Below are 12918 nucleotides of genomic sequence, written 5' to 3'. Positions count from 1 at the left end.
ACCACTAAACAGGAAGAGCCCTTTTTCTATCTTTAGCAATTTATCTAGCTTTTGGTCGTTCAGAGGCTCACTTGTTTGGACATCCTCAGACCTAGATGTCCTCACCTTGTTCTTGTCTTTCTTTGGTCGTGTGGTGTCGACGAGCCCTTGTTCTTCAGGCCTTAGCCTTGACTCCAAATGACTCATCCTTTCAATTTCCTTGTTGAATTATTTCGCCATAACCTCTAGGTGGTCAACCTCTTTCTTCTCGGTAGCTTTATTTCTTGCTACCATATTTTCCACTTGCCCGCTCAGATCTACGAGAATCTCTTTTTTCTTTTACGTTGTGGATTAGATTTCCATCAATTTAGTTCTTGCCTCCGTCAAAGACTCTACATTCTTTTTCTTTTCCTTAAATATTTAGTGGAGACGATCGTCCTCCTCGCGACCTCTTTCTTTGTTCTTTCTCACTTCCTCCTCTCTTCTCCTTCTTTCTTCCATCATTCATGTTTTGTTCACACGTTCTCTTCTTCTCCTCTCCTCATCTTTTTTAATTCTCTCTTCACATCTGGCCCTTTCTTCTTGCAAGGCCCTTTCCTCCTTCTTTCTTTCTTCTTCTTTTCTCCTTTCCTCAGTTTTCTTCTTTTCCCCTCCTAACATTACCTTGCCTGCGCCATGTTTCACGTGCTTATAACTCAGTTGCTCATCACCAAGCCACATTGCATGCATCCCAAGCTTCAAATCAGTCAACCCATGATAAATGTTTTTTTTTGTTTCATCCATTCATTTGCTTCAAGAATGGTGTCTGCAGTGCTAACTCTGGGTTTTTTAGCTTGCTACGAATCAGGTCTAATGGAGTATAAGTCAGATGAAGATTTTGTTCTTGATTTCTAGGTTTCGCATTCATGGCATTCAAACGACTCTAATCTTCCAATCGGCGAGCATTTGGAAGAACTATCCTTTCTTAAGGCTTTGTCGGAACGAAGTGGAATGTTGGATTGTCTTTGATGTTGGTCGGCCATGGAAGCTTAAAGGGTAAACGATGAAGATCTCGATGAGCTAATGGGTTTTCAAATGAAGAACTTAGGGTTGAGAGAAAAATCAGACGAAAGTTTAAGGGTTTCGTAAAGGTTTTAGAGGCATTTAGCTTTGATATTTATAGGTAAAGAAGCCATCATTACACGTGTCAGATCATTTAATGCACCTGACACTAGGTCGAGGCATCATTTTGAAGACTAAAGTAATTGTTGCAATGATGACAACGTTTCGTAAACCTCACACAACACACATTTCTCTAGGCATTTCAAATTTTGGATGGGAAAATTCACTACCTTGCCGCCCAATCATATGTCTTGTCACTAAAAGAAATTTAGATTTTAACGATGCAAAATTTACATCACAAAGACTTTCGATGACACAATTTTTGCGTCATTGAATCCCCTATCAAGAAAGGCTATTTAAGACACTTTAGAAAAACTGTCGTTAAATATGCTTACATGACACCAAAATTGTGTCATTAATATCTTTACCTTGATGTAATAAATATGTCACCATTATCTATAACTTGACACCAATATATTGTCATCAATACCCTTACAGTGACACATTCACCATTATCTATACCTTGACACCAATATATTATCATTAATACCCTTACATTGACGCCTTAAATGAGTTACCGTTATCTATCATTCGACACGAATATATTGTCGTTAATACATTTATATTGATGCTTTAAATGAGTTACCTTTCTCTATAACTCGACACCAATATATTGTTATCTTTAAACGTTTCATTACACATAATTCCTGTCAAGAAATGTAATTTGACAATACAATTTTTGTTTAATAAAGCTTATAAGTTGATACTTGTTTAGTGTCGTTATTTTTCAATTCGCAACACATATTTTTTTGTCATATATTTCTCCTGTAAAAAAAATTAAATACATGATGCAACATTACCGACATATGTTTAAAAAGATTTTTATATTGATAATAAAAATTTTATATTACATTATCAGTAAAGATTTTACAATAATCCAAAAAATAAATTAATTGTAATACATGTATGTGTGACCTAATCTAATCAAACTAACGCATAAATAAACTTGATCAATCCCATCCATGGGTATATGCATAAGCCTAAGCATAAACATTAAGTACATGCCAAACAGATTTAACCTTCTTAATAAGCACACACTCTTCAAAAGAAGCCAAGGTAAAAATAAAATATTTCACCTTCCTATAAGTGTTACAAATTTAAGTATCAATTCAATCTTTAATTATGAACCCATATGAACAAAAAGAACCAACTTAGCTATACAAAACCTGCTTCAGATAATTCTCATATCCAGGGAACAAAGAGAACCAACTTAACTTAGTTATACAAAAAACTACCCAAATTTTCCAACAATGTTCTAGTTTCGATCGAGTTGAATTCCTCCAATACCTACTTTGGAAATCACAGATTATTAATCTTAATCAAAAAAATCCCCCCCCCCCCCCCCCACATACCCATAAACACACTTTAATCTTAAACTTAATTTAGAAACTATATTTTATAAATAACTCAACATCATATAAGAGCCACGTGGATTGAAAAGTGATATAAGAAAACATACCTTGAGGTTTTTCAAGCTCTGATAAATAAAAACAAAAGAAAAGAAACAATTTGTCAAATGTCACTTGCATTAATAAAAACTTTGCGATACAAAATCAACATAATTCACAACATAACCCCATAGATAGGCTCCAAATCAAAATAAACTTAAAATTAAGAAAACTGAGTAAACTTTACACCAAATTTATAAATTGAAAAACTATTACCTGTCCAAAAAAACAAAAGAACTAAATAAATACTAGTATGAATACCTAGAAAACACAAAAAAAAAAAAAAAAAGAGAAAATAAAGCTAATAAAAATCAATTTTGCAGATAAACAAACAACAATAACTATAGTTTGTAATCAACTTCCAAGACTACACTCCTACTCATACCATACATGAACATATCACTCTTCTCACAGTATGCAACAAAAGATTGTTGAATAAGAAATTTTGGAACCAATCACAAATTGCCACATCATTTACTAAAATAATTATATTTGGAATTAACTAAAAATTGGCATTTGTCCCAAATTAAATTTAAAGATAAATTGGACAATTCTAATGATGTCACGTGTTTTTATTATGACAATTGGGTTAAATTAATTATTTTGGTTCAATTAAATATTATTTAGTTAGGATAAAATTCAATTGAGCCCAAAAATAAGCTTAATTTAGGCTAAAATAAAATATGACATAAATCCATGTGATTGAGCCCATGGGTATGGTCCATGGACCAAAACAGGCTTTAGTCCATAAGAGCCCACCAGAGAACTCTATAAATAGAGGAGTTCTTTTCATTTGTGGGGGTTGGAAATTTTTAACTCCAAAAGGTCTAGAGAGAATTCTCCCAAGAGATAGAAGCCTCCTTAACTCCTGAAGTCGACCATCCTCGAATATTGAAGCTCCTTTGAAGATCCAAGCTTTCTTCCAAGTCTCCAACTTCAAGAACACCTTCGAAGATTGAAGCTCCTTTGAAGATACAAGTTTTCTTCCAAGTCTCCAACTTCAAGAACACCTTCGAAGATTGAAGCTCCTTTGAAGATACAAGCTTTCTTCCAAGTCTCCAACTTCAAGAACACCTTCGAAGATTGAAGCTCCTTTGAATATCCAAGCTTTCTTCCAAGTCTTCAACTTCAAGAACACCCTCGAAGATTGAAGCTTCTTCGAAGATACAAGCTTTCTTCCAAGTCTTCAACTTCAAGAACACCCTCAAAGATTGAAGCTTCTTCGAAGATACAAGCTTTCTTCCAAGACTCCAACTTCAAGAACATCACGTGCTTCGCTTCCTCAAATCAAGCGTAAACATCCAGCCGAGAGAGAATCAGAGGATCAAATTTTAGAGATCGAACCAATCGCATCAAATCAACATAAATACAACATCAATACAAGTTCAACTCCACGAATCAAATTTCTCCGAAAATCTTGTGTGAACAAATTGGCACGTCCAGTTGGACCTCTCTACCTCTCATCTCTCTCTCGTCATCCAACTATAAGAAAATCAATGGCAACAAATAAGGCTGCATCCAAATCTTCTGTTGCAAGTGACTCTTACATTGGACTTGTCACCCAAAGTCACTTAAAGAAAAGCATGCAAGAACAAGAACAAGGTTTCGTCCTCAACAAGAAAAGTTTGGAACAACTGATAGAATCTCTTAAAGGCGGGATCTTCATCAGAGATAATCCTTTGTTCAACAACTCTACGCCTGCTTCTAATCTATCAGACAAAGAATCACACCTTGAAGTAGTGTCTGTCATGATGGTTGATGTAACAGCTGAGGCAACCGTGGCAGAGATGGAGAGAAAAATAAAATTTCCTAATGAAAGTTGTTGATGAGCGAGATCATGAAATCGCCGCCTTGAAAGATCAAATGATGGCTTGTGAAACTGCTGAGTCAAGTCAAACTCTTGTTGTCAAAGCTACTGATAAAGGGAAGAATGTGGTGCAGGAAAACCAACCACAACATCAATCAGTCTCTGTTGCCTCTCTCTCAATTCAGCAGTTACAGCATATGATCGCGAATTCCATTAGAGCTCAGTATGAAGGATCGTCGCAAACTTCTTTTATGTACTCTAAGTCGTACACCAAGAGAATCGACAACTTGAGAATGCCACTTAGGTACCAACCTCCAAAATTCCAGCAATTCGATGGAAAGGGCAACCCAAAGCAGCATATTGCCCACTTTGTCGAAACATGAGAAAATGCAGGATCAAGAGGAGACCAACTAGTCAGGCAGTTTGTTCGAAGCTTAAAAGGAAATGCTTCAGAGTGGTATACTGATCTACAGCCAGAAGTAATTGATAGTTGGGAGCAGCTGGAAATAGAGTTTCTCAACCGCTTTTATAGCACTAGGCGTGTCGTCAGCATGATGGAGTTAACAAATACAAAACAGCAGAAGGGAGAGTCAGTCATTGACTATATAAACCGATGGAGAGCTCTAAGCCTGGATTGCAAAGACAAGCTCACAGAACTGTCTGCAGTAGAGATGTGCACCCAAGGTATGCACTGGGAACTTCTCTATATTTTACAGGGAATAAAACCTCGCACATTTGAAGAATTGGCAACTCGTGCCCATGATATGGAGTTGAGTATAGCCAACAGAGGAGCAAAAGATTTCTTGGTTCAAAGAACAAGGAGCGACAAGAATGAAATCAATGACACTAAAAAGATTGCAAATAATGTCCTAAACGAGTCTATGCTTGTTCAAGAGACTCCATTGAAATCTTTCTCTAAAATAAAAAAAAACAAAACATGAAAGAAATCATGATGGCGAAAAAAAGCGATGCCCAACTCTTAGAGAAAGACAGAAAAAAATTTATCCCTTTCCTGACTCTGATGTTACAGACATGTTGGAGAAATTAATAGAGAAGCAACTTATTCAGTTGCCAGAATGTAAATGATTGGAGCAAGCAGGAAAAGTAGATGATCCTAACTACTGCAAGTATCATCGGGTCATTAGTCACCCTATTGAAAAGTGCTTCATGTTGAAGTAGCTAATTCTAAAGTTGGCTCGTGAAAATAAGATTGAGCTGGATATTGATGAAGTAGCTCAAACAAATCATGTTGCAGTTAATATGACTTCAAGTTTTTCGCCATCAATACTGCTTTATGATCAAAGGGAAAGTTTGATTCAATTTAGGACTTTCGAACCTATACTTGTTCGATTCCAACAAAAGATCATGACGTCGAATTCTCAAAACAAAGAAGAGCCAATTGAGGATGAGGGTGAAGAATGGATAGTCGTGACTCATAAAAAAGAGAGACAAACAAGTTCTGTTCAAACGAAGTCACACTTCCATCAAAAGCATTCAAAAGGAAACATCTCCCGAAGAAGGAAAGAAGGAACAAGAAGATGTGGAAGCCTAAGCCTATCAAAAGAAAAGACGAGGACTTCCTCTAACCTCGACGGTCGATAACTTTGGCAGAATTCCTTCCAAGAAGTTTCCTTGAGGATCATCTAGAAGAAATACTAGAAGTCACTGCATGTCATACTACCAGCATAGTAGAAGTTAACAACAATTATGATTCTTATAAAGAAGTAGACAATTCAAATGAAATTAAGTAAAGGACTTCTGTCTTTGATCGTATCAAGTCTTTAACTACTCGATCTTCAATCTTTCAAAGATTGAGTATGGCCACGAAAGAAAAAGAAAATCAATGACCAACGTCTACTTACACTCGAACTTCAGCTTTCAAAAGGCTAAGTATCTCCACATCGAAGAAAGATCGACTTTCAACATCTTCTTTTGATCGTCTAAAGATGACAAACGATCAACAACAAATAGAGATGAAATCTTTGAAGGCAAAACCATTTCCTGAAGAAAATGGCGACGATAAGATTCACAGTCGTGTTCCATCACGCATGAAGAGGAAATTGTCTGTTGACATAAATACAGAAGGTTCCTTGACCGTGAAACCAAGATTTATTATCTTCATCAATCCCATAAACAAAGGAGATGGAAAAATTCTTGATGAAAATAAAAGTTGCTAAATTTGCAAATTTCCTTATTGCAAGAGCCTAAACTGCATGGTGCTCCTAGCCCACAAGAGCTTAAAAGGTGAATGGTAAAAAAAAAACAATTGAACTACGTTATGACTTGATTCCTATATTATAAAGGATACGTAGGCAGCTTAAAGAAAACTTTAAGTTCAATCCAGTAAAAAAAAAACAATTGAACTACGTTATGACTTGATCCCCTATATTATAAAGGGTACGTAGGCAGCTTAAAAGAAACTTTAAGTTCAGTCCAGTAAAAAAAAAACTATTGAACTACGTTATGACTTAATCCCTATATTATAAAGGGTACGTAGGTAGCTTAAAGGAAACTTCAAGTTCAGTCCAGTAAAAAAAAAAACTATTGAACTACGTTATGACTTGATCCCTATATTATAAAGGGTACGTAGGCAGCTTAAAGGAAACTTCAAGTTCAGTCCAGTAAAAAAAAAATTGAACTACGTTATGACTTGATCCCTATATTATAAAGGGTACGTAAGCAGCTTAAGGGAAACTTGAAGTTCAGTCTAGTTAAAAAAAAAAAAAAAAGAACTCAGTTGAGAAGAATGGAAAGCAAAAGTAGTGTCATGATCACATAAAACATGGCATTAGCAATTGATAGTTTCTGTTCTCATGAAAGAATATCAACTTAAAGTTGAAGATGCCTTACTGGGGGCAATATAACAAAATTTAAAAAAAAAAAAAGGTGTGGCACTAGGAGCAAGACGTTGATACGTATAAGGTGGCATCATTCTTTTGAAGTTCAGCACTCCATCGCCAAGTTTAGAAGTTCCTCAAAATCAAATTCGGGAGATTTGTTAATATTTCTTAAAATTTAAGTTCACAGAAGATTAGAAGTTCCACAAAATCAAATTTTGAGGCTTTGTAGATGTTTCTTCAAATTCGAGTTCAAAAAATTTCATAAAGAATCATTCAAATGCAAGACTGAAGACTTCACCAGTGCTCCACCGACTTTAAGGATTGCACTGTTATTTTTTTTTCCATGTACAAGATCGAAGGTTTCATCGATGTATCCTCATATTCAAGCTCAAAGGATTCTTCTTCAATTTAAATTTAAAAGCATTGTCTTCTTCAAGCAAAAAAACTAATAATAATAAATAAATAAATAAAATAAAATAAAATAAAAATACCTCATCATTGCCTTTTCAAGCAAGTTTGAAGACCTTAGACTTCATTGGTGTAGAGGTGGCTTTGCCTCCTCTAAAAGAAATGTCAACACAAAAAAAATATAAATAATAAATAAAATTTTAAAAAAAAACTTTACCTCATTTCTAATATGTTGTAGCCTTGAGAGGACAACAACGGTGTAGCTCTACCTTTGCTTCTCCAAGAAGACGTCGATGGTACAAATTTGTCTCTACCTCTCTAAACGACGATGGTGCCCGATCGCTCCTAACAGGGCGGTGGATCTGACGGCAAAATCTCGATCGTCCCCCGATAGAAGTTAGATCACTGACAGTAGTATCATCTCTCCAAATGACGATGGTGCCCGATCGCTCCTACCAAGACGGTGGATCTGGCGGCAAAAGCCCGATCGTCCCCAATAGAAGTTGGATCGCTGACGGCAGTATCACCTCTCTAAATGACGAAGGTGCCCGACCGCTCCAACAATGGGGTGGATTTGACGGCAAAAACCCGATCCTCCCCCGATAGAAGTTGGATCGCTGACGACAATATCACCTCTCCAAACGACGAAGGTGCCCGATCACTCCTACCAGGGGGTGGATCTGACGGCAAAAGCCCGATCGTCCCCCGATAGAAGTTGGATCGCTGACGGCAGTATCACCTCTCCAAATGACGATGGTGTCCGATCGCTTCTACCAGGGGATGGATCTGACGGCAAAAGCCCGATCGTCCCGATAAAAGTTGGATCGCTGACGGCAGTATCACCTCTCCAAATGACGATGATGCTCGATCGCTCCTACCAGGAGGTGGATTTGACGATAAAAATCTGATCGTCCCCCGATAGAAGTTGGATCGCTGACGGCAATAACACCCATTCAAAGGACGAAAGTGTCTGATCGCTCCGACTAGGGGGTGGATCTGACGGCAAAAGCCCGATCATCCCCCGATAGAAGTTGGATCATTGACGGCAGTATCACCTCTCCAAACGACGAAGGTGCTCGATCGCTCCTACCAGGGAGTGGATCTGACGGCAAAAGCCCGGTCATCCCCCAGTAGAAGTTGGATCGCTGACGGCGGAGTTACTTCTAAAAATGATTTAAAACAAAAACAACAATAAAAAAAATAAATAAATCTTTACCTTTTGACAATAACTATAGTTCCTAAAAAAAGATGGAGAGTTAAAAAAATTATTATTATTAAAAAAACAAAAAAGAAAACAAAAAGGATTTAGAAAGGTTTTAATTTCCTTTTTAATAATAAATAAAATTAAAATTCAATTATCTTATAATATTTTTATTTTGGAATAAAATCTCGGATTCCACTATTAAAATATTCAAACATATTTTAATATTTTAATTTTTAAAATGAAATTAAAATTCAATTATCTTATGTTAAAATTAGTCATTTCAAATTATTAAAATCAAATCAAACCATCATCAAACTTAAATTTTTATCCTCAAATTAAAGTAAATTCTGGATAAAACCTTGAATTTTTCTAAATTAAGGATCGGTCATATCCCAACTATTATTTCAAATTTAAAACAAATTCATGTACTAAATTCATAGTTTGATTAATTGGATATGTCAAATTGAGTAAAAAAATGCTCATATTTGGCATTTATCTCAAATTAAATTTAAACACAAATTGGACAATTCTAATGATGTGACGTGTTTTTATTATGACAATTGGGTCAAATTAATTTCTTTGGTTCAATTAAATATTATTTAATTAGGATAAAATGCAATTGAGCCCAAAAATAAGCTTAATTTAACCTAAAATAAAATATGACGCAAATCCATGTGATTGAGCCCATGGATATGGTCCATGGACCAGAACAGGCTCAAGTCCATAAAAGCCTACCAGGGAACTCTATAAATAGAGGAGTTCTTTCATTTGTGCGAGTTAGAAATTTTTGACTCCAGAACGTCTAGAAAGAATTCTCCCAAGAGATAGAAGCCTCCTTAGCTCCTGAAGTCAACCATCCTCGAAGAACTCCTTTGAAGATACAAGCTTTCTTCCAAGTCTCCAACTTCAATAACACCTTCGAAGATTGAAGCTCCTTTAAAGATACAAGTTTTCTTCCAAGACTCCAACTTCAAGAACACTTTCGAAGATTGAAGCTTTTTGAAGATACAAACTTTCTTCAAGTCTCCAACTTCAAGAACACCTTCGAAGATTTAAACTCCTTTGAAGATACAAGCTTTTTTCCAAGTCTCCAACTTCAAGAACACCTTCGAAGATTGAAGCTCTTTTGAAGATCCAAGCTTTTTTCCAAGTCTTCAACTTCAAGAACACCCTCGAAGATTAAAGCTTCTTCGAAGATACAAACTTTCTTTCAAGACTCCAACTTCAAGAACATCACGTGCTTCGCTTACTCAAATCAAGCGTAAGCATCCAATCGAGAGAGAATCAGAGGATCAAATTCTAGAAATCGAACCACATCGCATCAAATCAACATAAATACAATATCAACACAAGTTCAACTCCACGAATCAAATTTCTCCGAAAATCTCGTGTGAAAAAAGATTTCTAGTCTCAAGGGTCTCCAAACAATCTTACTCTATCCATTGTTGAAATTAATCACTTTATTGATACATATTGATATGCAACAAATTGAGTCCTATTCTTTGGCTTTTGCACTTATTGATGAGTTCAAATTTAAGTTAGCATATAGAACTACTTGAAATTCATGTCGTGTCACATAACATACCACCATAAAATTCACTTGCCCCATTGAACTTCTGCATTACCATATTGAAACGTAGCCTCCGCACCTTGTCCTATAAAAAGAACCACATTGTTCACATAAGTTATGAATAACAGAAATCTTGAGATAATACATGTGAATTATTTTTTTAATGCTTTTCTCTTGCAAGAGTGAAATATTGTTCCTTAGGCTTCTTTCTACCCTTCCTAAATTTATAAATGAATTATAAAGCAATTTTGAACAACAAAATATCTAGCACTTCAAGACTAGAAAAATGTTGATATATGGACATAAGCCTTAACAGGCTTTTTTTTTTTTTAAATTAAGAAAGAAAGCAATAATTGTTAGGAACCATCTTTTGTATACAAAACCTTAAGAAAAAAAAAAAAAAAGAAACTTCAAAGTTAATTGTATTGTAAGTCTCACAATGTTTGAGATCATGAACTTCGAGATAAAGAAAAATTGAGATCATGAAAAAAATTTAAGAAGAAAATTTAAAGAATGTATATCTTAGCTTCTGAAGTTATTTTGTATGTTTTACACAGATGAAGCTCACTATAATACTGCATAATATAGGAAAAAGAAAATCCTTAAAAAGAAGTACCATATGTATAAAGAATCATAGTGTAATTCAATAATCCAAGAAGCTAATGCTGCCAACAAATATAAAGGAAACCATCCAATTGAAAAAAACAATCTGAAAGAAGAAAAACGGCATTCATAGCTCACATCAAAGCACCTCACATAAAGAAGAAATTAGCTATCAACAATATAGATCCTATTTCAAATCAACAGTAGGAAATGAAATTCACCTCAAATACATCAAAACCCGAATGTCAGTCTCACATCAACAAACCAATGCAAGGTTCAGAGTAAAATACAAATGGGTAAGATACCCACATGAAAACCCACTTGACATTCAACATAAGAAATTGAAAACTCAATCCACAACACGATGTAAATAGCAACAAAAGTACAGTAGTGGAAGAAGTTAAAAATATAATGGGGTTGGTCAAAAACCAACATCAAATCTAAGGCAAAAAGAACAAGAAAGAATAAGAAAAGATAAAAAGGAGAAAAGGGTAGTATGTGCCAGGGAGATTCAAGAAGAGCAACCATAAATGGTGGGAAGAAAAAGAAGAAGAATGGAAATTCAAGAAGCACAGCTAAGAATAAATTTTTTCCCACATAACTACAACTACACACAAAAAGTGAGAGGTGTCATTCTAGATACCCTGATTTTTCCCACCACTCATACCTTGAAATTCCAGATACCCCGATTTTTTCCACCATTCACACAAAAAATCTCAACCCTAGGCTTCTCCATTCTGTCGTACTAATCCATCTGAACAGCAAAACAAGAATTTGATTTCAACATAAATCAGTACATTCCAGAATAAAGAAAATAGATAAAAGGAAAGAGAGAAGGAAACAAATCTAAGAAAAAAAAGAGAGAGAAGGATAATGTAAGATCCATTTGAAGGAGTTATCATCGCGAGAAGAACCAGATGGAGGAGGGAATAAGGAGAAGCATCGGACGACGGAAGACTTGGAGATGATGGCAGTGCAAGATGATGCGAGGGTTTTTCGAGAGCCTAGGAGATGACTGATGCGAGTGTAAACGAATGGTTTTTCGAGGGATGAACGCATGTACGAAGAAGAAGGAAATTTTTTTAAATTTGGGAATTAAGGTTTTTTTATTACAAACAAATTTTAATGACACAAAAATTATGACATTAATTAACGACATGAAAATTATGTAAAGAAAAACTCTGCATCTTTTTATTTTCAACGACACATTTTACTCCACCTCACCCTTTTTTTATTTTTAACCAAACAATGTCTTGATTAGTAGTATCATTAAAACCCATTTTTCCAGTAGTGTGTACTTTTATTCTACCCTCGTCTCATGTAATGCTCTTCTCGCATATTCCTATAGGCACAATATGTTATAAACTAATCTAAACTAAAAAAGCGGTAAAAAAAGCAATAAAGGAAAGCAATAAAATGCAAGAAAAAATAAATAAAATGAAAAAGGTGAAAAGAAAGAATAAAGAAAACAAAGCGAAAAAAGATGCTCAAAAGTGATGCGTTTTGCATACAAATTAGTCATGTGATACGATACAAACGCATCAATGCGTTTTATGGTACTGTTTATGAAGATGTTTTACATTAAACCCATAGAAGATTTAATGTGTTCTTCATCTTCAAGATACGCCTTGAGTCTTTGTCCATTTACCTTAAGCACATTGATCCCGTCCAACGAGGTGATCTCCACAACACCATGTGGGAAGATTTGTTTAACCAAAAATGGTCTTGACCATCGTGAACGAAGTTTTCTAAAAAACAGACATAAACACAAATTTAAAAGTAATACCTTTTGTTCGACATACAATCCGCGTCTACGAATGTGGCTATTCTGCCACGTTTTCGTCTTTTATTTGTAAATCTTGGCGTTCTTATAAGCTTGATAACACCATTCTTGAGGC

At 35.3% G+C, this 12918-nt stretch overlaps 1 long non-coding RNA gene across 1 annotated transcript; it reads right to left on the bottom strand.

The window, feature by feature from the left end:
- Window positions 1-10190: 10190 nt before the first annotated feature.
- LOC103491737 (uncharacterized) lies at window positions 10191-12102 on the bottom strand. The gene is made up of 3 exons (XR_538113.3): window positions 11935-12102; window positions 11688-11774; window positions 10191-10502 (listed from the first exon to the last, which is right to left on the bottom strand). It is a non-coding gene; the product is annotated as an uncharacterized LOC103491737 (long non-coding RNA).
- Window positions 12103-12918: the final 816 nt, after the last annotated feature.

The sequence above is a fragment of the Cucumis melo genome, chromosome 6 (genome assembly GCF_025177605.1).
Source record: "Cucumis melo cultivar AY chromosome 6, USDA_Cmelo_AY_1.0, whole genome shotgun sequence".
NCBI classification, from domain to species: Eukaryota; Viridiplantae; Streptophyta; class Magnoliopsida; order Cucurbitales; family Cucurbitaceae; genus Cucumis; species Cucumis melo.
Note: the sequence above shows the minus strand (reverse complement) of the source record. Positions and strands in the feature narration are given on the sequence as shown.